This window comes from Ictidomys tridecemlineatus, chromosome 2, assembly GCF_052094955.1.
Source record: "Ictidomys tridecemlineatus isolate mIctTri1 chromosome 2, mIctTri1.hap1, whole genome shotgun sequence".
NCBI classification, from domain to species: domain Eukaryota; kingdom Metazoa; phylum Chordata; class Mammalia; order Rodentia; family Sciuridae; genus Ictidomys; species Ictidomys tridecemlineatus.
The window spans coordinates 101,699,104-101,727,075 of NC_135478.1; the positions used below are offsets into that span (position 1 = coordinate 101,699,104).

Sequence of the window (27,972 nt, forward strand, 5' to 3'; positions counted from 1 at the left end):
TATTAAAAGTTAACTAAGCAGAAACTGCTCAAAGCAAAAAGGGAACTGAAAGTACAAATGCTTGCTTATGCATAAGCCAAGATACATTCTTCTATTCTAATTGTAGCTACGTAATATTTTGTTTTGTTTGAATAATGATTCCTGTTTTGTAACCACAAAGTACTGTAAGCCTGCCAAAATGAAAAGTATATATGATCAACTTCACAAGTAAAGATTGGGATCAACACCTTCACTTTGGTGTCTGTGTTGTTTCTCCACCCCCTCTTTCGCCGACTCCTCACCATCCGTTCGTCTCCTGAGACCCCCTGTTGGAGCTGGTCTCCGACAGCTATGGTTATGGTGGTGATGGTGATGATGATGGTGTTGGTGGTGATGGTGTGACTATGATGATGGTGGTGATAGGACAATGGTGGTGGCGATGATGGTGCTGATGCAGCAAATACAGTTAAGGCACTGTGAGTCGCAAGGCATAGGAAGGTGCCCTTTGCCAACCTTAAACCCTAACGGAAGAATGAAATCTATTTTGTGGGTCTTTACCATAACGATGAAAGGAGTTGGGCATCCACCAGTATTGCATGGGAAGTCGGATAAGGGCCAACTGTGGGCATTTGAACAATTGTCCTAAAGTTGTTCTCACAGGCCAGTAACTGACATTCTGTATCTTTCCTTGGGTAGCTGTGCCCATGTCCCTTCAGGGAATATTAAATTCTACACAGGCTGAGTTTAGGGAGGCGTAACAGAGCAGCATGAGGGGCTGGAGACCTTTCTGAAACATTAAGCAGCTATTACAAAAATGAGGTCTAAATAAGTTACTGAGACATCATCTAGTGTAGAAACCAGATACACTGAGCACATACAGGAACACAGTGAGGCTAGTGAGTGATCATCAATATGGACTTTGAGGCCAGTAGCCTGGGTGGAATCCCAGCTCTACCCCTTCCTCTCTGGGTGATCTTGAATGTGTCACTTCACCCCCTTTGACATCAGTTTTCTTGTCTGAAAACTGGATAGAAGAAGAGCACGTGTTCAGAGATGGTTAACAGAATTACTTCTTAATTAGCAAGTACCTAATAAATGCTAATTGTTACTGGCATCCTCACCATCACTATTAGACAAAATGAATAAAAGACAGAATGCATAAATCTCAGATTCCTCATTAGAAAATGGGTTAATTATGTAGGATTGGTGGTAATTATTCATTGGATAAGGGGCTGGGGATACAGAATGAAGCAGGTCAGACTTTGTTTTCCACCCAGCCCACATGAGATAGGAGAGTGAACAAGTAAAGGAATAAGAGTGAACAGTGACAGTCCCCACAAACAGTCCCTCACTGGTTTCTATTTTTGGATGGTGTGAACATTGGAACACCTACTGTGTACAGTGCAGGGGGAAGAAGGGTATGTCCTATATTAAACTCTCCTCCCCAGCCAGACCAAGGTCCTGGGGTCTGCTCAAAAAGAGAAAAGACATTGCTACAGTTCACACCATGCAAAACCCAGTTGGGTGCTGGGTTGGGTTGGTGGCCATGACCTGGTTGTGCTGTTTCTGAGGGCTGAATTTAGATGCTGTTGATGCCGCGTTCCACCAATAAACCACCTTGGTTTCCTGAATTATACCCATGCTCCCTGAGGCTGCTTACCATCCCAGCCTCCCCTGCCCATGAAGGGCACCCTCAGAGACGCATGGCTCAGTCCTATACTTCCTGTCCCAGGATCCTACTGACCATCAGCAAGCCCTGCAATTCCTGTGTCCTTCACCACTCTGCTCTCTACCCAGGTCCAAGCCCCAGGATTCCTGGATGCCCTTAGGAGTGCTTCCTCTGTCTCCTGCTACAGGCGATGTGCTTCAAGCAACCTTAGCAGACCTTCTGGGAGGAGAGCAAGGCCCTCCAGCTCCTGGCCCTGAGCCTTTGTCCTGCTGGTTCTCAGTGTGAGAAGCTCACCCTCCCTTCACCTGCAATTCCTAAAGATGCACCACAAATACACTCTCCCCTTAGCCTGATCCACATTATTCAGAACACATATCATTGTCTTTGGGGATGAATTGATTTATACATTTCTTGAGAGTCTATTTCCTCAACCAGAATGCAGGATCTATAAATGCAAGGCCTGTGTTTTTGTTCAAGCTGGAATCTGGGCTGACAAATATGTAGGAAAATGACAAATGCTTGTTGAATGAATGAATGAACTGTCAAAGGGCAAAACTAATGTTCCCGACTAGAGCTGCTACCAGGAGAAATGATAGTGTCCACAGCAATGCCAGCCCAAGAACTTAGAACTTCCTTTTGTGTTCCATTCTTTGCTTTTACATCTAGCAGGAAGCAGCAGTCAGACCTTGCTGTTGAATTTGTAGGATGACCAAAGCTGTTTTATGAGGCCAACATATAGCCCTCATTTCCATGTGTTCAGTAATTTATTATGTATAGGTCTTATTATGTGTAAGGAAATCCTGAGCCAAATTAGCAAGTTCTGTCTTTCATTTTATGCAATCTTAGCAATTTGGAATTTAAGCACAAACTAAAAAAAAAAAAAATCTGAAATTGCCTCTTTGAATTAGGAAGGACCCCAACACATGTGGAAGCAACAGGTTTCCTTTTTCCAATAACTCTCCTCTCCTATAAATCATGCTAATTGTCTCCATGTGCCCCCAGCCTGTGGGGAGCTTTGAATAGCCTTTGAGATTAGTGGTCTCTGATGATCCTTATGAAATTCAGAAAAGCATCTGGAAGTAATTTAAGTTAAGGAATTAATGATTTTGAGGTTAAATAATACACGATTTAAAAAAAAAATAAACACAGGAAACTCTAATAGCCCATGAACCTTTAGGTTCACACCACCATTTCTGTGGATTTACCTAACCAAGATAGATGACCATGTCATCCCTCAGATTTGTTGGATCTGTATTTTGTTTGATTGATTTTTAGAAGATATATTAAATGAGGTCCCACAGTTAGACTTGCAGAGGGGGAGTCCCTGTTTCCTAGGTCTACTTCTGCAGGGATGAGAAAGAAAACCTCTGGGATGCTGGGAGGCCTTGGCCAAGTGTGCAGGGCTTTGTTACAAAGCAGAATGGCCACACAGTCAGGTGGACTTACCAGATTAAAGTCATCTTCTCCTTTTTTAAAAATTTCCCCTTCATTTTGAGTGGCTACATATTGTGTTGTGGTGGGTTCAATTTCCTCTTGTTTTGTTTATTTGCAGGGTGGAGTCCTTAATCCAGGGACCACATCTGGCTTTGCACAAGAAGAGCAATGTTCTGTGCCAAAAGGAAAGTGCCAGGGCAGGGGAGGGGCAGCTGTTGGTCTGCAAGGGAGAACAGGGGAAGGGAGGCCCCAATCCAGGGCTTTTATTTTTTTGTTCCTATTATAGGATAGGAGGGAGAGAGGATGAAGCAGATTCCAATCTCTCCATCAGGAATAATGGGAGTTGTTGTATTTCTCCCTGATGGCGGGAGGCTACAAACATTTAAATGAAAAATATTTATTCTCCAATGACTTCCAGGTTTAAAAAGAAAAAGAAGAAGAGGAAGAAGAAAATGTTCCTTTCATTTTAGGAGCCCTATGTGTACTCCACGACTGCTCCCTACTAGCTGGGCACTGATTTGAGCAATTACCAGCATAATCCACTTAAAAAATTAAGTCGATACTCCCCAGGCCTATGGGAACTGACCTTTTGGACATGGCCGGCTCCCCAAGCTAAAAGAGAAACAATGAAGCATCATATGCTGCAGCCTGGGCCATAGAATCTCCAGCCTCACGCACCCCCCCTCCCAGCCCCCAGCAGGGAGAGGCTCCAGAGCTAGGGGTGCTCCAAAGACCTGGCTCCATCCCCGGTTTCTCCTTGTAGGAGACTCATATTTCCTTGAAGCTGAGTTGAGGGACCTTTTTCCTTTATCAATCAAGGACTTCTTTCTTTCATTTCCAAATTCTTTCCTCAGGAGTGGCCTAAACATAACCCAGTCGTTGTCCTTCCTTCTGAGGTTGGTCTGAGCTCACCTAGGGTGAGAGCCAGAAGCCCAGGGTAGGTGGGGACCACCAGGACTGGGGTGCTGTAGCTGGTGCAGGACTGGGCCAGGTTTCCAGTCTCAGAATCCATCCCTTTTGCCCCCAGACACCAGAGAGAGCTGTGGTCCCACCCTCTTGTTGCTTGCACCCTGGTGGAGGGGGAAGCCCCAGGGTCCATAACATGGCAGAGACTGCTCCAGGGTCCCGAGACATGCTTGAGGGGAGCGCTGGGAAAACCTGAGAGGATGGAGAACAGGTCAGGAAGCAGTGGCAAGGACAGCCCTTCCAGATCTGTATCTGCAGAGAAACTGCTCTTGCAGGACAAGCCTGGGGCACGCATGTGTGGTGGCGGTGAGCTGGATTTTGTTTTGTTCCCCCTCACCAGCAGTTAATAAAAAACACATGGGGCGCGACTTGCGGACCCTATGGCATGAAAGGATATGCAGTGAAAAATGAGTCTTTCTTTTTTTATGTTGATTTTTTTATTGGTTGTTCAAAACGTTACAATGCTCATGACATATCATCTTTCATACATTTGATTCAAGTGGGTTATGAACTCCCATTTTTACCCCAAATACAAGTTGCAGAATCACATCGGTTACACATCCACATTTTTACATAATGCCATATTAGTGACTGTTGTATTCTGCTACCTTTCCTATCCCCTACTATCTCCCCTCCCCTCCCCTCCCATCTTCCCTCTCTACCCCATCTGCTGTTATTCATTCTCTCCCTTGTTTTTTCTTCCCCCTTTCCCCCCTCACAATCTCTTATATGTAATTTTTTGTAACAATGAGGGTCTCCTTCTATTTCCATACAATTTCCCTTCTCTCTCCCTTTCCCTTCTACCACTCATCTCTGTTTAATGTTAGTCTTTTCCTCATGCTCTTCCTCCCTGCTCTGTTCTTAGTTGCTCTCCTTTTATCAAAGAAGACATCTGGCATTTGTTTTTTAACACTTGGCTAACTTCACTTAGCATAATCTGCTCTAATGCCATCCATTTCCCTGCAAATTCCATGATTTTGTCCTTTCTTTCGACCCTTTGTCCAGTCCCTTTGCTGAGACTGCTGGTGCCTTGGGTTCTCCATGCACCATGCTACACCTATGCGCATTTGTGTCCATCAGAGTTTCTGCCCTGCAGGTTGCTTTCGCCACTAAATAATGCTTCTGGGAGGTCCTCCTCAGCAGCCGCATGTGACTTTTAAATCCAGATGGCTCCAGATCTCAGAGCTAAAGCGGGGAATGGCTTGAAGTTGACACTGGGGTGTGATGACCACCAGCCCCGCTGTGAGCACAGGAGGCGGCGACAGGAAGGTCCAGCTCCATCCTGCGTGCAGGGTGCCTGGGCAGGACACTGCACAAAGGCCAGTGGCTGAGAACACGGTGTTTCGCGGTGCTTGCGTCGCCCCTTGCCCTCTTTTCCTCTCGCTTTCCCCGCCTCCAGGGTCCTCCCCAACCGCAGGTGCGCTCCTGGTCCCCGCCCCCCGCCCCCTCCATTCCTCACCGGTCGTGGGCGGGGTGTGTGTGTGGGGGGCCTGGTGGGCTGGGCCTGGGCGGGGTGGGGATGCCTGGTGGCGGGGCCTAGACAGGGTGGCGGGGTTGGAGGTGGGCGGGACGGGGGGGGGGGGGACGGGACCATCGGACATCGGCGGCGGCGGCGGCGGCGGCGGCGGCTGCGGCTGCTGGGGAAAAGTTGTCCCGGCCTGAGTGCCAGAAGCCGCGGAAGCCTGAGCGCCGCAGCGTAACCGCGGAGAAGCAGCCCAACAGACGCCGCGGCTGCCGGGGTGGCCCTGGGCATGGAGCGGCCGGCGGGGGCCGCGGGCGGGCGCTGCGCGAGAGCGGCCGGGTGCAGGATGCGCTCTGAAGGCGAGGCCCCCGTGCGGAGCGCTGAGCCTGGTGTTGAGCGCGCTGTTGGGCAAAGGTAAGGCCAGGCGAGAGTCGACCTCACGGGCTATCGCAAAGTTCCACGGAGCCCCTATGTAGGCCGGACGAGGGGAGCCTAAACTTGGGGGTGCAGTAGGGACATTGACAAGGGCACAGGTCCCATCAGGAGCCCTCCACGCTGCGCCGAGCAGCCCCTTCCCTAGAAGGGTGGATCCAATTGGGCGCCAGGGCTGGGACATGATAAGTGCAGAAGCTCCAAACCCAGTACCCTAGACCACCCCAGACCCAGTGCTGCCTCCGGGGTGAGGAGGGGGCGTGACGAGGGGTCACCTCCAGCGCATCCTCGATTCCTGAGTTCCGCGGGAACCAGCCTCTGGCTACAGCAGTCACATTGTTGAGCCTGGTTGCTTGAGAGAGGAGCCCAGTTCTTTGAGCCCCTTCCTCCCAGCCATGGGAGCCCCATCCCCAGGTCAGACAGAGGTACTGGGGATCCAGTCCCTCTCTGCAACCCCTCTCCGCAAACGCTGGGTCCCTAGAACCCACGATGGCTCACGAAAGGACTCATACTAATGGAGCAGCTCACCCAGACACCAGCTTGGCAGAAACCTGGGACTCTCTCCAGGCACCCCAAATTAGGCCTTGTATGGCTTGGGAGCATGTGTGGGGATGAGTGCGCTTCTCACCGGGGCTGGCTCCCCAGTAGCTCTCTCCCTGGAGGACTTTCACCTCTGCCCCCTCCTCCTCCTCCTTGGGGCTATAGGGTTGAGGACTGCCACAGGTCTTCGGAGATTTGTGCAAGTCAGCCGAGGTAGGGCTGCTGAAGGGCTCACAAAAGGTAGCTGTTGCTGTAATAACGACCATATTATTATACGCATGTGGGGACCATGGCCTTGCAGGGCGGTGAGAGATGGTCGAAGCCCAGCTGCAGGAGAAGCTGACCTCACGGGGACAGCGACTGCGCCCACAGCAGCTGAGGGGTCCTGGGGTGTGGTCTGGGAGTGAGGAGAGGATTCGGTGGACTTCTTGCCTCCCGTGCTCTGGTGAGGGTCTCCGGTCCATTTGGTTAGCTGTGGTGTGCACACACAAGTGTGTCCTTCGCCTTCGCCTCTTACACCATAGGTGTGGCTACAAGAATTGTCAATTAGAGATTATTTGTGCATAATTATAGAAAATGAAAATCATACTTACTTGGCTGGCACTTGTTTCTGAGTGAGTACTTCTGATATCCTTGGAATCATTTTCCCTGAGGATTTTATTCTCTCTCCTACCTGCATAGTGAGTTCTCTCATTTATGTACCCTAGGGATTGAGAAGTTGCTGCTTTCAAGGAGAGAAGGTGATGTCCACCTCAGCTGTCAGGGGAGTTAGCAAAGTCTCCAAGACAGTGAGTCCCAGCTACTCTCTGATGGGGTGATTTGTCCTCTTCTGTGCAGTTTTCTTCCCCCATGTAGGGAAGGGCTAGAGAATTCTGCGCTGAGAACTCAGATTTCTCACTGGAAGTCTGTAAAGTCAAAGGACAAAACTAGAAAATCTTCCCCGAGGCATAACTGACACCCATGAGGACCACGTTAGTTTTCCAGAGTCAGAAACCAGTCAAGGGAGGCTGGCCTGGGAGCACCCGGGTGGGAGGATGGAGCATCAGAGTCCTGGGCTTCTCTCTCACTGCAGGGCTGACATGAACTCAGGGTATGGTGAACCTCCTAACGTAGACTTTTGTAGCAGGGAAAATGGAGGCACACAGTCCAGGTGACAGAGAAAGCCTTTGTGCCATCTCCTAATGCAGACTTTATTCATCCACCTGACAAGGGGCTCTGCAAATGACTGAACTTACAGGGACGGTATTAGACGAGCCTCTTCCTCTGTACTACAGGGTGTCAGCGTTAAAGGCAAAGGGTGTTCGTTCTGAGGCATTTTAGATCAAGAAGACGAGTCTCATCAATTGATCTATTAATCAAGCTGTTGGTGGATACACCCACACACCCGCCCGGTTGCCCCCAGCACCCAAGGACCCTGCCCTTGTTCCAAGGCAGAGGGCCAATGGACCACACTGATGGTCCCTGCCCCTCAGCCTGCCAAGGGAGGGGCTATCAGGACAAATACACCTGTATTAATCTCAGACAAGGACACATGATTGGGGGAATAAAAGGTGGTGGAGTGTCGGGTTCTAGGAGAGGGTGCTGCGACTTTTATGTGATCAAATAAAGTGTTTGAGAAAACAGTCCCTTACCCAAGTGTACAGGTTAGTGGAGGGCCCAGGATTCCAGGTTGGAAAGTGGGGAGTTCTCAGAAAAGAGGGGGAAAGATCAGTGGAGCAGAGGAAGGGGGCTGAGGAGGGGAAGGAGGGATGGGAAAGGGAGGACTGTGGAATGACACAGGCCAAATGATGCTAAGCACATACGAGTGTCCCCTGTGGATCTCACTTTATCTATACAACAGAGATTAAGGAAAACACATGAAAGCCAGCGGAGGAAGGGGAAAGGAGGGACGAGGGGCAGGGACGAGGGGCAGAGACGAGGAGGCACTGGGGACTGAAGCACAGCAAGGACGTCAGGAGGACCCACCACTGTGCGTGGCTCCCACGCACTAACTTGAAGAGGGCCGCCCGGAGTCTCCCCGCCACACGGCATGGTGTGGGTGCTGTGACTGTGCACACAATCTTTCCAAGCTCTGCTTTAAATAAGTAATAAGAAAAATATCCCAGGAGGAATAAGCACCCAGAAGAGAGAAGAGGGGCTCTTGACTGGGCGGCTTCATCACCACTCTGTTCTCTCTGAGTCTCAGCCTCTTCCTCTGTGTGGTGGGGATGGCTGCACCTTCTTGCTGGCCCCCGGGGTGCCATGACTCTACTGTTGCAGCTGATGTGAGGAAGGGTGTGTGGGGGATGTGAGTCACAGCTGCCCTCAGGAGGGGAGGCATGCAGGTGCTGGACAAGCTGTCCGTGTAAATGGGTGTGGTGGCCTGCAGGCGTCCTTACCCACAGGAGGGCTGGCTGGTCTCTGATTGAGACTGACATCCTGTGTTGGTCGCCTGGAGCTACCTCAGCAAAGTATCACTGAGAAGGTGTCTGCACAGCAGGAACTTATTCCTCTCTATTACCAAGGCTGCAGTCCAAGGTCAAGGTGCTGGTGAGGGAGGTTTGGTCACAAGCCCTTCTTCAGGCTCCAGGACAGCTGCCGTCTGGCTGTGTGCTCTTGTGGCTTCTCCGTGGTCTCTTCTTATAAGGACACTAATATTGGCCCCACCTTTGTGACCTTAATCAAACTATTTTCTTCCTCAAAGGCCTCATCTCCAAAGTGTCCACAATTGAGGGTTAGAACTTCAACATTGGAATCGGGGGTGCAAATATCCACACTGATGGGGATTCCACTGAATTAGGCAGTGTTTGAGTGTGGCCCAGCCCTTATGCAGAGGGCTTCCAAGTCTACCTGGACATTTGAGAAGAGACGGGAGCAGATGGTCAGTTCCTTCTTAGGGGAGCTGTTGGGCCACCATCCTAACTTTAGAATGCAGCCCCACCAGGTTTCTAGGTTTCACCCTAAGTTAGACCAGCTGAGAGGGTCATGCTGGTGCCCCTCAGGGCTTTGGGTTAGGGTCCAGGTAGTCAGTAGGAGCTGCAGAAAGCCCCATCTTATTGGACCAGGTGGGGTCATGTGCTAGACCTTGAACCAATCACTGAGGCCAGAGGAATGCTGGATAATGGTTGGCTGTCAGCTGGTTCCCTGGAAGCACTTCTGCTGGAGGGGTGGGCTAAGGCCCAATCAGGAGAACATGGCCTGAGAGGGGTCAGGGGTCAAGTTCCCCAGTGCCCCAAGCAGATGAGGGGCCAGACTTTTCTTGTCCTTAGATATAGCTAGTGCCCATCTTCTTGAAATAATAGGCCACTCTGTCTTCTCTCTCGGGTTTTTTTTTTTTTTTGATCCTTCAGAAATGATTTCCAAAGTCTGTGATGACAAATCAATATACAAATTGGATAAACACTGGGCACCCGTGAACAGCACACTGTCTAATACGGGGTTTAGGATGTTTCTTTGCTGCTGTTCTGCTTCACCTGTGTTCCCAACAGCAAACACAGCTCCTTAATTTGCAGTATTCAGGGCATAGATTTTTTTTTTTTTGTCTAGTAACAGGATTAGCTCAAATCAAATATCCAAAATAGCTCATCTGTCCCCTCGCCTTCGAAAGGAGCTTATTTGAGGAGCAGCAACACAGAAGGAAATCATTGAACCACACTTGGCTTCCTGCTCTCATGGAGCCACAAACCCTCTCACCGTCGTCTTCAGGGGGAGGTAGGCAGAGCCACCAGCCACCCGGCATCCATACTGCTACCTGGCCCATGGGTGGTCTGAGCAGAGTGTCATCAAACAGCTGTCTCAAACCCCAGGGTCCAACAGGGGAATGTTTTAGAGACACATGTGCCATTGATGAGGTTGGACAGAGTAACTTCCTGGGGACAGCTATGTTAACACTCCTGTTTCCCAGAGACAGCCAACCCCTGTTTCCTGGGTTGATTCTTTGAAAACAAAAAGTGAGACCTGGGCAAGCTTTCAGGGTGTATGAATGACTGAAGCTTGTGATTTCATCCTCACATGAGGAGGTCCAGTCAATAGGCAGTTGCTTGTTTTGCAAACCGAATTTTGAATTTGATAGGAAAATATGCAAATGCCACACTAATTTCCCCAAAGTGTGGAGCAACTTTTTTTTTTTTTTAAAGAAAGAGAAAGATTGGACTTTCAATTCAGGAAGAGCCATGTGATTGTCACTGTTTTTGTCTTCCTAACAAGGTGAAGGTCAAGGTTTGTCATTTTTGTGCCTTGCTTTAAATACTCCAGAAAATCAAGCCCCCACAGTGGCTCCCCCAAAATGGTATGTCCAAAGGTATGTCCCCCTGGTACCTGCAAATGGGAACATACTTGGAAACCGAGGCTCTCAGTCAGGAACTCTGAGAAGATCCCATCCTGGACTTCTCCAGCAGTCACTGTCGTTAAGAGCAAAGGGACAGCTGGGATACCCAGAGGAGAAGCCCAGGCCACATGGAGATGAGGTGGGGATTGGCTATGTGCCCCCCCCCCCAGGCCAAGGCGCTCCGGAAGCCACCAACAAGAAGAGACTGAGCCTTTTTTTCCTGGGTGATTGTGGCCCAGCTGGTACCCTAGCCTTTCAAGATAGTTTCTGTCATTTTAAGTCACCAAGATTGTGGCCACTTGCTATGCCTCCCAGGGACACTGATAATATAAGCCCACTCATGTGCTTCAAGACTCGGATGAAGAAAGGATACGGTTGGGTTTGATATAATTCAGCTGTGGAGACAAAAATAGGTCTGCTGCCTGTGTTTCATGAACTTGAGTCCTGAAACCCTCTTCTCAATGCCGGGGCACACGGTAGACCACTTAGTTTGAATTATAATAATGTGGCAAACTGTTTATTTTAGATATTAATACTTAGGTCTAGTAAGGAAAAGGTGCTGCATGATTTATCAAATGGATTGGAAGGATGGCTTCAATACTGACACCGCACATTTGGTCTTGCCAGGATCAATGTGGGAAAAAAACATGGAGAAGAGCATGTAATTTTCATCGAGTTCTGCTTCTTGCTACCTTCTCTCAGCTCCTCTCAAGATAGAAATTCTAAAATGTGGTGAGTGGAAAAAGTGGGACAGTCTTCTGTCAGGTTCGCCCCTTAGGATCTGCAGCCTTCTCTGTTGACAGATAGATTGTTCACGACAGTTCTTAATTAGCCAGGCTCTTCTGAGGTGGCGCTTGGTTTTGAAGGGGGTTGGTGAGGCCCAAGAGGGAGGGCTGGGGAGATTTCTGTGGCCGGCCTTCCCCTCCCTCTCCCACTCAGACTCCGCGCTCTCACATTGTGGTGTTCATTAATTTGTTCAAACACTCTAAAGTTTACAGGCTTGTGCTAGGATCCAGGAAACCAAAAGTATACACAAAACCACACCCAAGACAGCCCGATGATGGGTGTCCCAGGAGGAAGCATTTATAAGGCACTCTGGGGACACAGTCAGTGGAGGAAGCAGCTTGTTTGCCTGGGAGAAATTGTCAGTCAGGAAGGCCACATGTGGAGGCCGGGCCTTCGAGAGTCTGGAAGGATGTGTGGAGAAAAGTCATGATGGGAGTCATGAAGCCAGCAACCCTTCGGAGCAGCTGCCCAGGGCCTGGCAGGTCCTGGGTCCTACCTGCATCACCCACATCAACACTCAGTCCACTTTAGAGGCCCGATGACCGACCACCTCTTATGGATAAGGAAACTGAGTCAGAGTAAGTCTGGGTAACGTTCCAAGTGGTAGAGCAGGACATGGACCAGGGCCATCCTGAGCCACTGTGCCACCTGCTGGCTCCTGCAGGAGGAGGAGCACTGTGGGGAAGGAGAGCTCAAGGCCCAGGCGTGCTCAGGAGAGGCCAGTCAGGGGTGATCCTCCCAGGGTCAGTATGGGACGTATGGGACGCTGGCCCCCAGGACCGCAGTGGCCCCTCCAGGTGGGGTGAGAGGTGGACCTGCCGTTGGCCAGTGAACCCGGTGGGTCCTCTTCCTTCCCCTCCCTCTTGTGTTTCCCTTGCTTCTGGTTCTTTCTTGCCTTCAGAACAAGTGTTCGCTGGGAGCAGATGCTGGGGTCCAGTGAGGAACCAGCAGGCAGTGAGTTGGAGTTTTTCATCACACAGTAAGATTCCTCACTTCTCTGGTTCCCTGTGCCTTATGGCCATTGGACCAATTCTGGTATTGGTCCATTGATGGAAGCGGAAGTTGTGAATCACTTTCAGTGAGACCCACAGGTCAGATAATTTCCATATTGTGGTAAAGCAGGTGACATGGAGAACTAACGGAGAGCGGGGTGGGCTGAGAAAGATCCTCTCGGAAGACTAACGAGATGCAGAGACTCGCCTCACACCTGGCTCCTCGTCTCTGGTTGCTCCAGGTGCTGGTGTGGGTTTTCTTAAGGAGCAGAACTGCCCTGGGGTGAGGCAACCCCGGGCTCTGGGCGCTGGTAGCAGGTGCAGCACTCAGTCTTCCTACCTTGGCTGAGATCCTTGAGCCTCTGCATTCACATCTGTAAAATCAGAGCTCTGGCTCCTCCCCACAGACTTGTTTGTGGATTATGTGCATAAAGCCTGGGAGACATAAGCGGCGCCCACGGTCCTCCGTATGCGTTCAAGTGCTCTGTCCTGATCTTTTGCACTCATGCACCAGGAAGCCCCCCAGTGTTTGCTCAACAGCTGGCTTTTTAGATCAGCTGCTTCCCACCAGGAGACCTTGGGACACAAAGTGTTGAGTCCTTACTGGACCTCCCCGGCTGAGGGGCACTCTGCCTGGTGTCCCCATGCTGTCAGGCGCTGCTCCATGCTGGGCGCTGCTCAGCCACGTCAGGCTAACCTCTGCAGGACACAGCGGTTAGTGGGCTGACCTGGACAGCTGGTCCACACACCCGCCTCTTGGCTTCTCTAGAGCAGAAGGCCTCTGGCTTGCGAGGTCTCAGTCTTCTGGTTCGCTCCTCCTTGGTGCCTCTGTCTTTCTGCCTGCAAGCCCGGTTGGTCTGCCTCCCCTGGTGGCTCTGCTAACTCTCTGGATTTGTCCCCTCCAGTTTGTCCAAGTCCCTTTGTCCTTTCCCATTTTGTCTCACTCCATCTCTCTCTCTGTCTTTTCCTCTCTCTCTTTAGGACCGTACTTGCTTGCCCATCTTCTCCCTCTACCTCCATCTTCCCTCCCTCCTTCCTCGTTCCTTCTTGCTCTACTCTTCCACCTCTCTCACCTCCCCTCTCTTTCTTTCCAAACCATGGATCCATCCACCCACCCACACACCCATCCAGTGGCCTGACTGAAGGATGGACAATGAGTGGAGCCTCCTTCCAGGGCTCTCCCTGCTCCCTGCAGTCACCAAGCCCCGGCCAGTTCACAGCACTATCAGGGAGTTCATTCATATTCAAGTAAGGCTATCCCTGCAAGCCCAGGTCTCAGCAGCACTAAGTGTCTCCTCACTGGTGCCCTCAGCCCACGTTTTAGGTTTCAATGGAGCAGATGCCATTTGCTTGTTAGCCTGGTGGCAACTGGGAGTTGTTTTAAATTTGAATTTAGCTCAAACTGGATGAGAGTTTTTTCAGACAAGAGAGAAATAGTCGACAGGTTACGCTGTCGTTAGTGGCCTGCCCATCGAGGGGAAGGAGAGAAGGCACAGGTGGCTGCTGTCAGTGTTGGAGCTGGTGTGGGCTGCACAAGGCTCATGGAGGTAGAGTGGAGAAGGAAGCAGGCTGGGAGCAGGGCAGAGCTGGCCTCCATGGTCTGCGCCTCTCTGGCTCCTGTGCCCCATCTCTGTGGCGGTCTTGGTCTCTGGGGCTCACGGTTCTCTCTCACCCTCCCTGTTCTGTCCAGCTTGGCTAATGGTGCCTGTGGGAGCCTCTGCTCTTCCGCTCTGGCCCAGGTTGGATGTTACTGTCCACTTTACAGAAGAGAGGATTGCTGGCCTGGGGCCACTAGGAAGTCTGTGGCGCAGACAGATCTCCTGGCTGTAAATCGAGGGCCATCCATGTCGACCCGGCCTGCTCTCCTGCCACGGGTGTGGGGCCTCCAAGGAAGGGTGCAGGATCCCATGTCCATCTCCAGCTGGTCAAGTGAAGCATTTGAGAAACTGAGGACAACGTGACTTTGGGGTCATTTTGGAAACTTGGAGCCTTGGGGTGCAGCTCCTCTGTCTCCCCCACCAGGACTCAGGGAGCAAAGGACACTGGCGTGGTTGAGCCCTTGGGGAAGGATGACTCTGGTGAGAGCAGAAATCAGGTAGGACCCGTGGAAGCTGCACTGTAGGTGAATTCTTGACAAGGACATGACATGTCCTGGAATCCGAAGGCTGCGAAGGGCCACCTGCCTGAGCTCTGCAGGAAGCCTGCTCCCTGCCAGTGTTTCACCCACCTCTCCACCTCCTGCCTTGGCCACTCTGCTGGGAGGAAATGCCCAGCAACTGCCCTTTAGTTAATGTCTTTCTTTCTGGAAAGGAGTCAGAGAGGCTGAGATCTCTTCATCCCCATTCCACATGCTTTATCTGGACCAATCAATGATGACTGGTGGGGGACAAGTCCATTTTGTATAAAATGGTGACTTGGCACCTCATCACCATTCCCAAGGTGATGGGAGTGAGGAGGAGGGAGGTTTCCAATGGATGGTCCCTGGGTCATGTTGGGCAGTTTCACCAGGGTTCAGTATTTGGCCTCTTGTTCTACCTCAGGTAGTGTGGGGGGGTAGTGGGAAGAAAGAAGTGTGGTCCCTGCTGCTGTAGTTCAGAGCTGTGGCTTTAAGGGTCCGGGGCCTGCCCCCTGCCCACCCCCTGCCAGTTCAGAGGCTGCAGGGACTGGGCTATTTATGATGGACTAGCAGCCGCCCTGCTGGTGACCTCTTCTCACACCAGCTAGGGAGACTCATGCCCTCCACCCGTAGCTACTGGGGTGGAAACGCCCACCTTGGACTCTGGTGAGCAGCTGGGAGCTCCTTTCAGGGCTGGGCCTTCCCTCCACAGCTGCTGGCTAGGGCCTAGGACAGCACATAAGAGCCCCTCCTGACCCTCTGTGCGCCGGCCTATTAGGAATACCTTTCTTTGTGTTATTCAAGAACTCATAAAGAGCTGAATTTTGCAATATCTTACTTCATTGTGGATAATAAATTATCCAAATCTAAAAATATCCCTTGCGGGTGTTGGGGAGGGGAGAAGGGCTGGTTTCAGAGTTACATAATGCACAACAGTGGGACTGAAATCCTTCATTTAAATTGAAGCCAGTGTCTTTGCTCCTCTCTGGGTGAAGTTCACATCGCCTTGCAGCTGTCAGAATGAGTCTGGGTGTCTGCCACCTGAGTGTGGTCAGATTAGATTCCTGCCTAAAGGCCAGTGTTCTTGGGCCAGGGACCTGGGTGTGCAGGTGGCCAGATCTCAGGGCTGTGGTCCAGAACCACAGGCTTGGGGAGGAACTAGGGGGAGCACATGAAAGCCACACAAGGCCATGGTAGGGGTCTCTGGGGACACTTGACTGCAACTAAAAAGTAAGGTTCACATGCATGTAACATCTTTGTAGAGGTTTTAAAATTTAAAATCTCTATAAATCTACCTTTGATCCTTCAAGCTTTCTTTTGAGTTAGGCAAAGGAGAGGATGGCAAGGTCCGTTGCACAGGCTAGGAGCTGAGCAGGCTCACAGGGTGGCCGGCCAGGTGGTGGCTTCTGTGGCAAATCACATGCGCTCCCATCTTAGCTCATTATTTAGCAGCAGTGTGATTCTGGTAAAATGAAGATACAACTAGTAACCCTTCAATAGCGGTGTTGTAATAGCGATGTTTGAGGATGAAGTAAGATATTAATAAGAACTGTTAAAATGTATCAGGCACTTAGAAGGTCCCAGGCAGTTTTTGGTGCTTTATCAGGTATTGATACATATCATTCTCTGTATCATAAACACACATTATTATGAACAGCAAGTGCATGTAAATCATTCGGCCTGTGCCTATCACTTATGTAAGGGTTTAAGAGAAATTAATTGTCATTAGTCATGTTTGTTAGGTGACTTATATTCTATATTATTATGCATTTGTTCACCAGTTCATCTTTAATTAGTTTTTTGTTTTGTTTTGGTGGTGCTGGGGATCAAACCTGGGGCCCTGCATGGGAGGCCAGCTCTCTACCACCTGAGCCACAGCCCAGCCCCATCAGTTCATCTTTGTTGCATTTTCTTTTGGTTCTTTTGATTGTATCTGTGGACCCGAAAATGGATTTCCCAAATACCTTTGCTAAAATCCCCCCAATATCAATATTCTCTCTCTCAACATAAACACCTAATATTATTTTAATGAAGTGTTCAAGAGTAAGTTACACATATGAGGTACTTTGTAAATATTTTGGTGTGAATTTCCCCAGAATCCTTAAAAAGGAAGAGTGAAATCTTAAAATCTGGAAATGAATGTCAACACAAAGAATTTTTCCATCCCTGGGCTTTATTCTTATTCTTGGCCCACTAGTGTCCATTGTACCAACCAACCAACTCCGGAATCGTGAGTTGTGTCTGTGCCCCTTGATCTGGAAGGGTTCCCTGGTCTCTGTCCTTAGACCAGGATGCACTGGAAGGTACCGAGCAGTCACTGTGCAGTCTGGGCTGGCCTGGCCCTTGTTCCTCACCAGCCTCACCTCTCCTCCTCTGCGAGACACAGGGTCTGTTCACATGTCACTAGTGATGTCACTGATGGCCTGGAGTGGCTGGTGTACAGCATCTGCACCACACAGCTGCTGTTTCTCCTCTTTGAAGTGAGTGCGTCTCCTGCACAGAGGTCCTTTGCACTGTGCAGATATTCTGTTCCTTGTACTTTCAATCACTACTCGAATCCACGTGTGACTGCCTGAACAGCTGTGGTAACAAATGGTGGCATCGGAGGTGGTGGTCTCCTTCTGCCGTTCCTTCCTCATTTACTGGTTGGAGTTCAACCCTAAGGACATAGCTTCTGCTTCCCAGTGGTGTTGATGTGGACTCATCCTAAGTTCATTGTCACCTTCTGGGACCACTTGCGGTGATGCTGAACTGTCCTGGTTCTGCAGCAGCACCTTCACCTGTCTCCTGTGTCCATTTTGACATTTTCTGAGCATACTGTTAGCTTCTGGGTGTTTTGGCTCATGACCTTGACAGTCCTCACCTCAGTCTGTGAATTGGCCGTTTCTTTTTCCTGGGGCATGGTGTTCAGAACTGCAGTCTGGGCTCTAGGTGTCCTGGCTGCTAAAGGGGTATTGTCCTTTTGGTCTGTGCCCCTACCCCGGACAGAACTGAGGAAAAGCCGCATGCATGCATACACCCATGGCCACACTCCACATGTGCACACATGGACATCCCACCTCAAGCTCTCTCTGGCCACCTGTGCCAGGTCATGTTTGCAGAGTTCACCCTGACTCTCTCTCCTCTCCACCTTGAAACACCTTCTTCCAGCAGCAAGAACCCTGGCGCTCGGTATCCAGCACGTCATTTGCTCAATCCTAGATACTAAAGGAGCTTCGGAGCTGCTGACCCATACTGCGGTGCAGAACGACCCAGCCAGAACTCAAGAAATGTTTACAGTTATTTTTGTCTTTGCTCTGAGAGTCCAAATAACCTTCCCCAAAGTTACTTGCAACCACTAGATTCTAATGGTTCAAAACGATGGAGGTTGATTTTGCCCACACCCTATGTCCAACACAGATCAACCTGGGGCTTTGCTCTGCATTATCCTTACTCTGGGACCCAGGGTAACAGGGTGGCCATCACCAGCACGGCAGAGAACAGAGGGCACAGGGACTTGCATTCTTGAATTCTCTGGTTCAAAGTGAGTGCGTCTGCTCATTCACCTTCTGTAGCCAGGTCCCCTCACCCGGCCACACCTACAAAGTGGGCAGAGAAGGCCAACCACTCTCTACAGCTAGTAGGCAAGTCAGTTATCTACTGTCTTCCTTATAAACCCCGGGAGAAAAAGTCTATTTTACACAGGAGGAAGCTGAAGCACTTGGGCTAGTCTTAACTAACACATGGAGGCAGTTCATCACGTTCTCTGCTGCATACTATTTCACATTGTGGGTATGTACTGTGCCCACTGAGCTGTGCCCTGCATGTGGACGTTTAGAAGGTTTCCACCTTCTCTATGGGACACAGTGCTCCAATGAGTACCCTTGAGCAGTGGCCTGGGTGGAATTGTTGAGCAGCGCGGCCTCAGTCAGAGACTCCTTATTGCCTTTTTTCTTCTTAATATAAGTAAATATAAAGCTAACTTCATTAATTTACTACAGGAATTGTATCAGGTACCACAAGAAGCCCTTCTTCCAATGCTGGGAACATAGCTGAGCTTTCCAATGTTACTGTTAGTGTTATTATTGTTGTTAATGGAGCTGGGGATGCAGTGGAGCTGTTACTGGTATGTGGCGCCAGGGCTGGAGTGTAGGCTCTGGCTCTCTCTGTCCCTTTGTGCACTCTGTGGGCCCTTCTCCTGATCCAATGGGGCTTTGGGTTCCCAGCATGGGAGCAATGGCTGCCACCTTCCCTTCTGAAAGGAAGTGCCTGGGGCCAGTGTGTCCTCCTCCCCTCCCTACCTCTGAGTCCTCTCCAGGGTTCACTGGGCCCTTGAGACCGGAGCTAACAGAGCTGCCGTTGAGAGACCCTGGCCATCTGAGTGACAAGAAGGGGGAAGAAGGACCATCTGGAGCACTCAGGGCCGCTGGGGCCTAGGCCTGAGGATTCCTCTGTGGCCACGACATGTGGAACCACCTCATCCTGAGAGAGCCCGCGCTGCTCACAAGGCATTGAGGCCTACGGGGCTCACTCTACTGACTATGTTCCCAATACTGCCAGGTCCTTTCCCACTGGCATGACTGTCACAGTGGCCACATCTACTTGGTACATAGCCCTGCACTCCTCCTAACCCTGGGCAAAGCACGAGCCTGTTCCCGGAACAGTATTGCCTCAGTGTTCAGAACATGCAGTGGGTTTCAGTGTGTGTACAAGGTTCTGCAACCATCAGTGCTAATTCTCGAATGTTCACGTCACTCCCACCACACAGACCCTACCGCCCAGTGACCCCTATGCCTTTCATCCTCCATTCCCTTCACATCCACTGATCCATGTCCCACCTGTTCCGGACATTTCACACACATGGAATCGGCAGATACGTGTCGGGGCTTCTTTCTCTAAACATAATGTTTTTAAGGCCCGTCCCTATTGTGATCTATCAGTTCATCCTTCTCATGACTCAATGGCATTCCATTGGACAGGCCAGCTTGCGGGCAGCCTGTGATGGGATCTCCTTAGGCACTTGGCACTTGCCTTCACTCTGGGCACATGCACAGCTCCTGGACGAGCATGGCCATACTTATGCATTCCCAGGAACATGCCACAGTCTTCCAAAGCTCTGTGGTTATCTCCTTGCCCATCTCTCTCCTTTAAGCTATTTGATGAGGTGCTCTTCAGGCCTCAGAGAGCTGTGCAGGTGAACAGTTGCCTGTAATTGCTTTTGACAAACATCTTCAGGGAGAAGATGAGCCCAGAGCCAGGCCACATACAGCCTTGCCAGTGGGGTGCTCCAGGGAACCCACAGACAAGGTGTGTACCGTGGGTGATTTGGGAATGCAGGTGGGAAAGGTCTCCGGTGGGGTTCTCCTCCCTGTGGTGCCCACACAGCTGGTTTTTACTGGGAAGGTGGCATGCTTCAAAGCTATTGCAGAGCTGGAGAGTGGGGGAGTGGCCTCAAGTTAAAGTGCCACCAAGGCCTCTGTGTTTGACCAGGACCTGGCCCTCTATTTCTTATATAAATGCTCTCCCAGCTGTAAAAGTGTTTGGAGCATCTCCAGAGCCCAGAAAACGTTATTTTGACAGTGTTTGCCAGTTTCCTTGTGACTTTTATGGAGAAGAGAGTTTTCCAATGGCCTCACTGTGACTTTGCCCTTGGTGTTGCCCTCATGGGACAAAAGGGCCTTCCACAGAGGAGTGTGGAGATGATCTATAGGCATCGGACCTGGGGCTTCTGCAGACAGAGCAGAAAAGACTTGTTCTTGTTCTGTGGTCGATGGTGGATGTTTAGCAGTTTCCCCGACCAGATCATTGTTTTGATGTAATATTAGATGTGGTAATTGCTCTCTTGGTGTGCCAAGGGTACATAGGGACCTGCTTTAGGATTTTAGAGAGGCTTAACTTACTTACATTATTTTGAAATTATCTTTTTAAGACCTCATCCCAAGCTGGGTGTGGTGGCCCACACCTGCAATCCCTGAGGCAGGAGGATCACAAGTTCAAAGCCAGCCTCAGCAATTTAATGAGACTGGAGGCAGCCTAGTAAAACTCTCTGTCTCAAAATAAAAAATAAAAAAAAGGGCTGGGGATGTGACTCAGTGGTTAAGCACCTCTGGGTATAATCCCTTGCACCAAAAAAAAAAAAAAAAAAAAAAAAACCTCACACCTAGAAAAGAACACATGTCAAAACAAGAAGATTGACTTACCACCCTGTTGGATTGGGCTGCCACCTTTCCCATGTGTTCCTTATAAATTTGATATTTTCTCTTGAAAATTAGCTATTATTTGCAGGTTTAATATCACTGCAAAGCAAATCATGTATAAAATGGTACTAAAACTCGAACTATCTTGGGAGGGTTGTTGGGGAAGCACAGAGGATGATTATTTGCATGCCAGTCATTTAGAACAACACCTGTCTCCTAGTAGCTCAGTCTCAGTGGCTGCTGTGGCTGTCATTCAAGGCCCGCCCCCTCTCTTGTCCCTCTCCTGGTTTGGAATGGAGAGTGGGGGGCCAACTGAGGACACGGAGTGTGGGACCTGCCTAGTGCATGGCCTGAAGCAGGGAATGAGGAGAGGAGTGATGGACGACGGCCTGTTGGACCCTCCTGGGGAGCTGAGCTGATGCTGTGGACTTCCATTGCTGAGCTCAGTTGTGCACCCGTGGCCGGCTGTCTGCTTGGCCTTCTTCTCCATCCTGGTGTGGAAGTAGCTTCTCCACCGTGGTCCCTGCGTGAGCCTTGAGGTGGCTCTTTAGCTCATTAATTGAGTGAACATTCTGAGCTCCACTGTAGCAGCTGCATGGAGGGCTGTGCTCACAGCACCTTCTGCCCTGAGGTGGGCACAGATGGCCTGTTCAATGTTCATAAGCTCCCTGTGGAGTAGGGGCTTGTTTGTCCCTGTTTGCAGACCAGGGACCCTCTGCATGGGAGCTAACGTGGGGAAGAAGCTGCCCAGACTGTGAGAAGGCTGGATTGTGTAGGGGACAGAAAGAAGGAGACAGGAGAAGGACCAGGTGGTGGGCAAGGCCCAGGTGACCCTCCTCAGTGAGTGGGATCCTACCTTAAGAACAGTGGGGCAATTTCCAGGAGTTTTGATCTGGCAGAGAGATAGTCTGGGTTGGAGTTCTTGAGCCCTGTGAAGAGAGACCCAGGGAGAACCCCTGGGCCAGCGTAGCTGACCAGGCCAGAGGTGCTGGGAGGGCAGGGGAGCTGTGAGAGGTGACAGCAGGAAGTTGACAGATGGAGATGAATTAGGAAAATAGAACCCACAAGCCCCCAGGGGTCATCAGGGTTTGCAGGGGAATCTCTGAGGTCCCGAGAGGTAAGGGAGGGGCCACAATGCCCAGCCCAGGTGTGCAGAGGTTTATGATGTGACAAGTTCTCCTTTGCTCTTTGTGCTCTTGTCTTTCTTCTTTTGAAACAAAAATGAAGCGTGTGCTCCTGTGTTACTAAGCCCAGAACAGGCAATCTGTACATAAAGGACCCTCAGACTGAGCCCTGAAGAATGCTGCGGAGAAATTCTGTGCCAGTGTGAGCCTGACAGATGCAGGAGGTGCAGGGTGTAGGAGGAGGTGAAGAAGGGAGCAGCTCCGTGCTCCCCGAGAGGCTGGGTGCCAGGAGAGGGTCTGGCTGCCGGTGTGGCCATCAGTCTGGCTGGACCCCACCCTCACATGGCTGCATCCCTGCAGGCTCTTAGGGCAGAGGCAGTGCTGGCCAGCCTCATCCCACTCCCTGGGATCCAAGCTCGCTCACTGGCATTTCTTCTCTCCTTCAGGACACGGAGGTTTTGAACACCGCCATTCTCACCGGAAAGCCCGTCTCGGTCCCTGTCAAAGTCATGGGGGTTCAAGAGTACAGTTCTGTGGTGGACGTGTCAGAGGCTGTGGAGTGCAGGTCGGCCGATGAGGACATTGTGAAGGTACGTGATGGCTTCATCTACCTGTCTCCCAAGTGCACGTGGCTTTCATGGCTCCCTGTGTACTAGTCTGGATATCTGGTGAGCACCCTATGCTCCTAGGGTTGCGGGCCAGAGTGACCTCACTAAGCAGCAAATGGCTGAATCAGAAACACCTGGGTCAGACAGCATCTGTGGGTGGCCGAGCTGCTCCCCTCTGCCAAGCTGAATCTCAAGGGCAAATCTGTGCCCACGCTCAGTTCCATCTCCTTCCCCCTCCTCCCTCTCTTTCTTCGTAGGGTGCTGTTCTCTTAGCATCAACAGTCCCCATATCATCTCAATTGATACCAACTCTCTGTGCCCAATCATTTTATTTACTGAATATATTTTCTTTAACTGCCTCGCTGTTTTGGAGTGGCTGGTTGGCCCCGCTGGTTGGCGTATGGTGTTAATAAATGCCTCCCTGTTTCAAACTTAAAAACAGATTTGGTCTCATTATAGGATAATAAAATTCATGAGCCTGATGTACTAACTTTTTGTTAGTAACATTAAAATAAGTGGCTATTAAATTTTTTAATAGCTCATCCTGTGCTACCTGCCTTAATTTGAATATAACCTGAGGCACATAGCTCAGTTGGGGAGTCTGTCCAAGGGACACTTTTACTGTGTGCTTCATTCTAATTAGCTACACTTCTGACTCCAAATTCGGCCGGGAAGCAGCCCATGTTTTTCAGTTTTCCATAGTCTTCACAGGGTTCTCCTTGAACTGCTAAATTGGGTGTTTCTGCCCATTTTTTCTAAGTACATTGGTTGCTGCTTCTTTTTGCAGCAAAGACCTGGGGAGAAGGGACTTCAGTCTTGAGGATGATCCTTCCTCCTCCTAGTGCCGAGAGAGGCCTGGGGTCCACTCTGTCCCCATGTTTTAGAAGAAGATGTCAATGCCCAGCCCTGCCCTTCCTCGCCTTCTCCCAGCTCTGCTTCAGATGTTCAGCAAAACTGTTCATGTCCAACAGGAAGGCCTTCCGAGGTTCTCCAGGAAGAAAGTGTCGCAAAGGGGTTTATTTCTCCTCAGTGCGACCTACAGGAGGCTGTGTCTTGGTCTAGAGACAGTTTAGTAAAGAAGAAATGGTGTATTTGTGAGATCTAGTGAAAAACAAGGAGTCCATAGGAACTCAAGCTTGGTGCCGGTGGTTTCCTGGGCTTGGAACGTTAATTCTCCATGAGAAGAAGGCTGGACCATCTTAAGACCTGGACACACGGCCCTGCCTGGTGCCTGGAGATGGAACAAGCCCAGGCCTTACCTTCTCAGCTCAGGGGACCAAGTGCTCGCAGGAGATCATGTGCATGGATGAAAACATGGACAATGTGCCTTTGGCCACACACACTCCTTACCCTCCCCCGCCTTCCAGAAAGCAGGAACAGACACTGGCAAATGGAGATGGCTCCCTGTGCTTATGCCATCATGGACCCAGACAAGTGACTCCCCTCAGTGGGTTCCTTAAGCCCTCAGTCCCCTCCTGAGAGTCTCCTGTGGAGCCCCACACAGGATCCTTGTTTTTCTGCCTGGAGAGCTCCACTAGAAGGAGGCCAGTTCAAGTTCAAGTTCATGGATCCCACCAAAAATATCCTCTGTCCTTCCTGATAGATACAGTTTTGGAAGAGGACAGATTTTGCCTATTGCAGCCTCATGAAAAAAGCAAGTTCTTTAGCAAATTATTGTTTGCTCTTCTAGGTGTTAAATGGAGCCCACAGATCACCAAGCTCAGCCCTGCAGTAGGACAGGTCCTCTGGCCGTCCCTGCTACCCATGTCAATTGGCCAGACTTAATTAGACAGCTGTGATGCACAGGCTGTGGCTTCACTCTTAATGTTCATAGTCAATTTTGCCATGACTCTAAGATGGATGGAGGTGTCCACAGAGCTCTGTGCTGGCCTCAGCCTCAATCCAGGGTCAGTCCTGGACATTGGCACAGTTGTTAGTACCCTCAGGAGAGCCCCTCCATCTGTGGGGCTGCTGCTCAGCCGCTCCTTCACAGCACAGGGAACACAATGGGGCCCTAAGGATGAGTTCGCTCGGTCCCCAAAGATCTTCATGCACTGGGGGTTCAGTGGCCTGAGTCTGGGATTGAGATGGCAAGGAAGTAGGAATCCAGAAAGATGCAAATTATGGCAGTGCATAAATTAGCTTCTTCAACCTGGGATGGAAAGACTTTCGAAGGACAGAATCTAAAGGCATAAATATTTTAAAAACCTGGAACCTGACCCTAATTGGGAAAGATTGGAGGGGATAAATGTCAAGTTTTAAATCAACAGTTACTCTGAAGTTAAAAAAAAAAAAGTAGGGGATGAAGCTTGAGAGTGTGTGTGTACGTGCATTGTGTACGTACACGTGGCTGGCTGGCTTTTATTCTTTAATCATTATGGTCATGTAAAAGTAGACAAGTTGGCACAGAAATTTGCATTTCCAGTTTCTAATGAAAAATCACGAGATCATGTGGTCCTGGGCCTTGGGCACACGTGGGCTGCACCTGGAGTTGAGTAGAGGAGAACCTTTGTGTAAGGCCTGCACCCCCCAGCTCACCACAGTCCCCACTACTCCCTCTTGTCTCCCCCAAGGAGATGGAGGGACATTTGCCACCTCAAGTCATACTTAGGAGGCTGGCTTTCCGATCTTAGATTTTAGATGAAAGTGAGTTTTTTTCTCATACTGTGGTCTCAAAAAAGAGAAAGGAGCAACAAATGATTTACTTCATTCTGTCATCCTTCAGGCCCTAAGAGGGCACCGGAAAATTGGATTATGTTCTGCCAAAGAATGTCTGGGTGGCCAAGGGTTCTTGAAATCAAATCACAGGAGGAAAGACTACAGCAAGGGTGAGTGTTTAGCCTGGTGATGAGAAGAAGAGCCCCCGGGATTAGGTGGTGACGGCACTTTTATGTCTTTCAAGGGCCATCATGTGGAAGAGGGAGAGTTATACTTTTTGTATTCCTAAAGTGGCAGTTACCAAGGACCATTTTCAGTTCAAAGTAAAGGAAGGACTGCAGAGGTGGTGAGTTCTTTGGTTAAGTGTTCAGACAGACAATGGGGTTCAGATCTTAACTCCACCTTCCTTACAACTGGACCTTGGGCAAATTGCTTAACTCCTGTGAACTCAGATCATTATCTACAAATGGGAATGATAACAATATGGTGGAAAGTTACCTTCTATAGAGATTTGTTCTAATGTCATTGTGTAAGTAGAATGAACCACAATCAAAATACTCCTGGAAAGCCCATTAGAGGAGACCTGGGCTTTTGGAAGTTCAAAAGACAGTTGATTAAAAAATGTTTTTCTTGCTTTAAGCCACAGGCATAGGGCAAGGGTTAGTTTAAAGGAAATGGTGTGGGGGGGTGTGTGCCCAAGTAAGCTGGCCTTGGGCAGCTGCCTTGTACTCTCTGTGTCTTCTGGTGGATGTTTCATCCGGTGGCAGCCCAGCATGTCTGAGCATGTCTAATTGGATTGCTATTTGTTAGATCTGTGTGATGAAGTCCCAGTGTGAATTTGGGGAATAATTGAATGAGAATGTACATCTAAAGGAAGTCACAAAGTGTTTGAGCCATCATATGTCAATGTTGCACTGATAGATGTACAAATTTAGATCCACGTGCATACGCATGTCCATGATCACATCTACAAATCTTAACCTCTACTTGGTTGTAGGGCCGCAGTATCTATGGCTGTGTCTATGCTGTTCCCAGCCCTGAGCACAGTGTCTGGAACAAGTAAATGTTGGTTGAATATTCAAACAAATGAATGCTAGGGATTCCTGGAGGTGGGAGGAGATACCAGTCATGAGTGGCTTTCTTGTCTTTGTGGGACATCTCCACTGAATTTCCTGTTACTGGAAATCTTCAAAGAGAGGTGGAGAGACTTAGGACTTGGTGATAGTGGATATGTGGGATTGGCCTGCGGTCCACCTTCTTCTGCCCCCTTGAGGATATTCCATTCTGTAACACATCTTGATCATCTGCTTGTGGAGGGCAGTGCATATAGAGCCCCAGGAGCTACCAAGGTGGAGTAAATGTGACATGTTCCCTTAGCAGTTTTCAACAGCACATGAGTATTAAAGAGGCACCCTGGTTGAGCATTTATTAAGTGCCAGATACTACCACAATAAGGACATTAGTACTGTTGACTCAATTCATTGTCACATGGACCTTTAAGCTAGGAACTAGCAGGACCTGGAGTTTGCACACGAGGAAACAGCAAGTAGAAGGGCAATGCCACTCCTTGCACTCTAGTGGATATGGGGGTTGGATCCCTTCTAGGACCCTCAGACCCATGCATCCTGAGTTTCACTCTAATGTCATGTACCACACTGTGTGGGTGAGGTGGCAGGGACAGTCAGGGAGTCACTTGATGGCTTACTCTGGATCTACAAAGGACCTGTTTCCACCCACAGCACCTGGAAGGTGTGTGGGTTAGTCCCTGTGGGTTGCTGTAGCAGGTCACCATGAACTTGATGGCTACCCATGGTTCTGGAGGTGGGAAGCCTGCGAGAGGCTGGTAGAGCCGTCTCCTCCTCCAGCTTCAGAGGCAGGCTATCTTCCCAGCTCGTGTCCCTCCTCCATCTCAAAGTCAGCAGTGTGACGCCTTCACCTCTCCCCGTGGCCCCTGATCCCATCACCACGTCCTCTTCTCTGACTGCAGCCCTCCTCTGCCACTCACGAAGACTTGCCCAACAACTTCCCCAGTCTAGGTCCTTAAAGGCATCTGTGACATTCCTTTACTACACATGTTGCATTCCTAGGGCTGGTGTCACAGGTTATACAAATGCGGTGACTTAACACATGGAAATTTTTCTCCTGGAGGCTGGGAGCCTGAATGAGGGCATTGGCAGCCCCGCTTCCTCCAGTGACTCTAGAGAGGGTCCGCCCTTGCCTTGCACAGCTTCTGGAGGCTCCAGGCATTCCTGGGATTATGGCCTCCTCACTTTAATCTCTGCTTCCCTTGTCACCTCTTACCTGTGTCTCTGAATGACCTTACTTTCTCATACTGGTGCTTGTCATTGAATTTGGGGTTACCTTAATTCAGGATGATTTCTTCTTGAGATCCTTAAAGTTTACCTCTGTAAACCCCTTGTTCCAAACAAGGTTGTGTTTTTCTGCACTTGTGATTGTATTGTATCAGTGGATTGTGGCTTCCAGAGCCACCGAGGCCAGTTGAGTTTCTCAGCAGGAGATGAACTTGTACATGCTCCCAGAGAAATAAATATAAGTTCATGCGGATCTCGAAATGGTGCCTCCAGCCTGTGGCTGCTATGAGTAAGTGCCTGGCCTTCAGGTATCAGCTGGACCAATAATAAGGAGATATTAAAGGGCCAATAACAGAGCACTAACACATGAGAGCCTTATCTGCCCAGGAAGAGTCTCGTCTCCACAAGTGAC

At 50.0% G+C, this 27,972-nt stretch overlaps 1 long non-coding RNA gene across 1 annotated transcript in view; it reads left to right on the forward strand.

The window, feature by feature from the left end:
* The first annotated feature begins 5,648 nt into the window (after window positions 1-5,648).
* The window catches only part of LOC144375280 (uncharacterized), a 48,968-nt gene continuing 26,644 nt past the window's right edge, over window positions 5,649-27,972 (forward strand). Inside the window, exons 1-2 of the long non-coding RNA XR_013434901.1 lie at window positions 5,649-5,924; window positions 22,429-22,572. This is a non-coding gene — a long non-coding RNA (uncharacterized LOC144375280). The remainder of the gene's footprint in view (window positions 5,925-22,428; window positions 22,573-27,972) is intronic.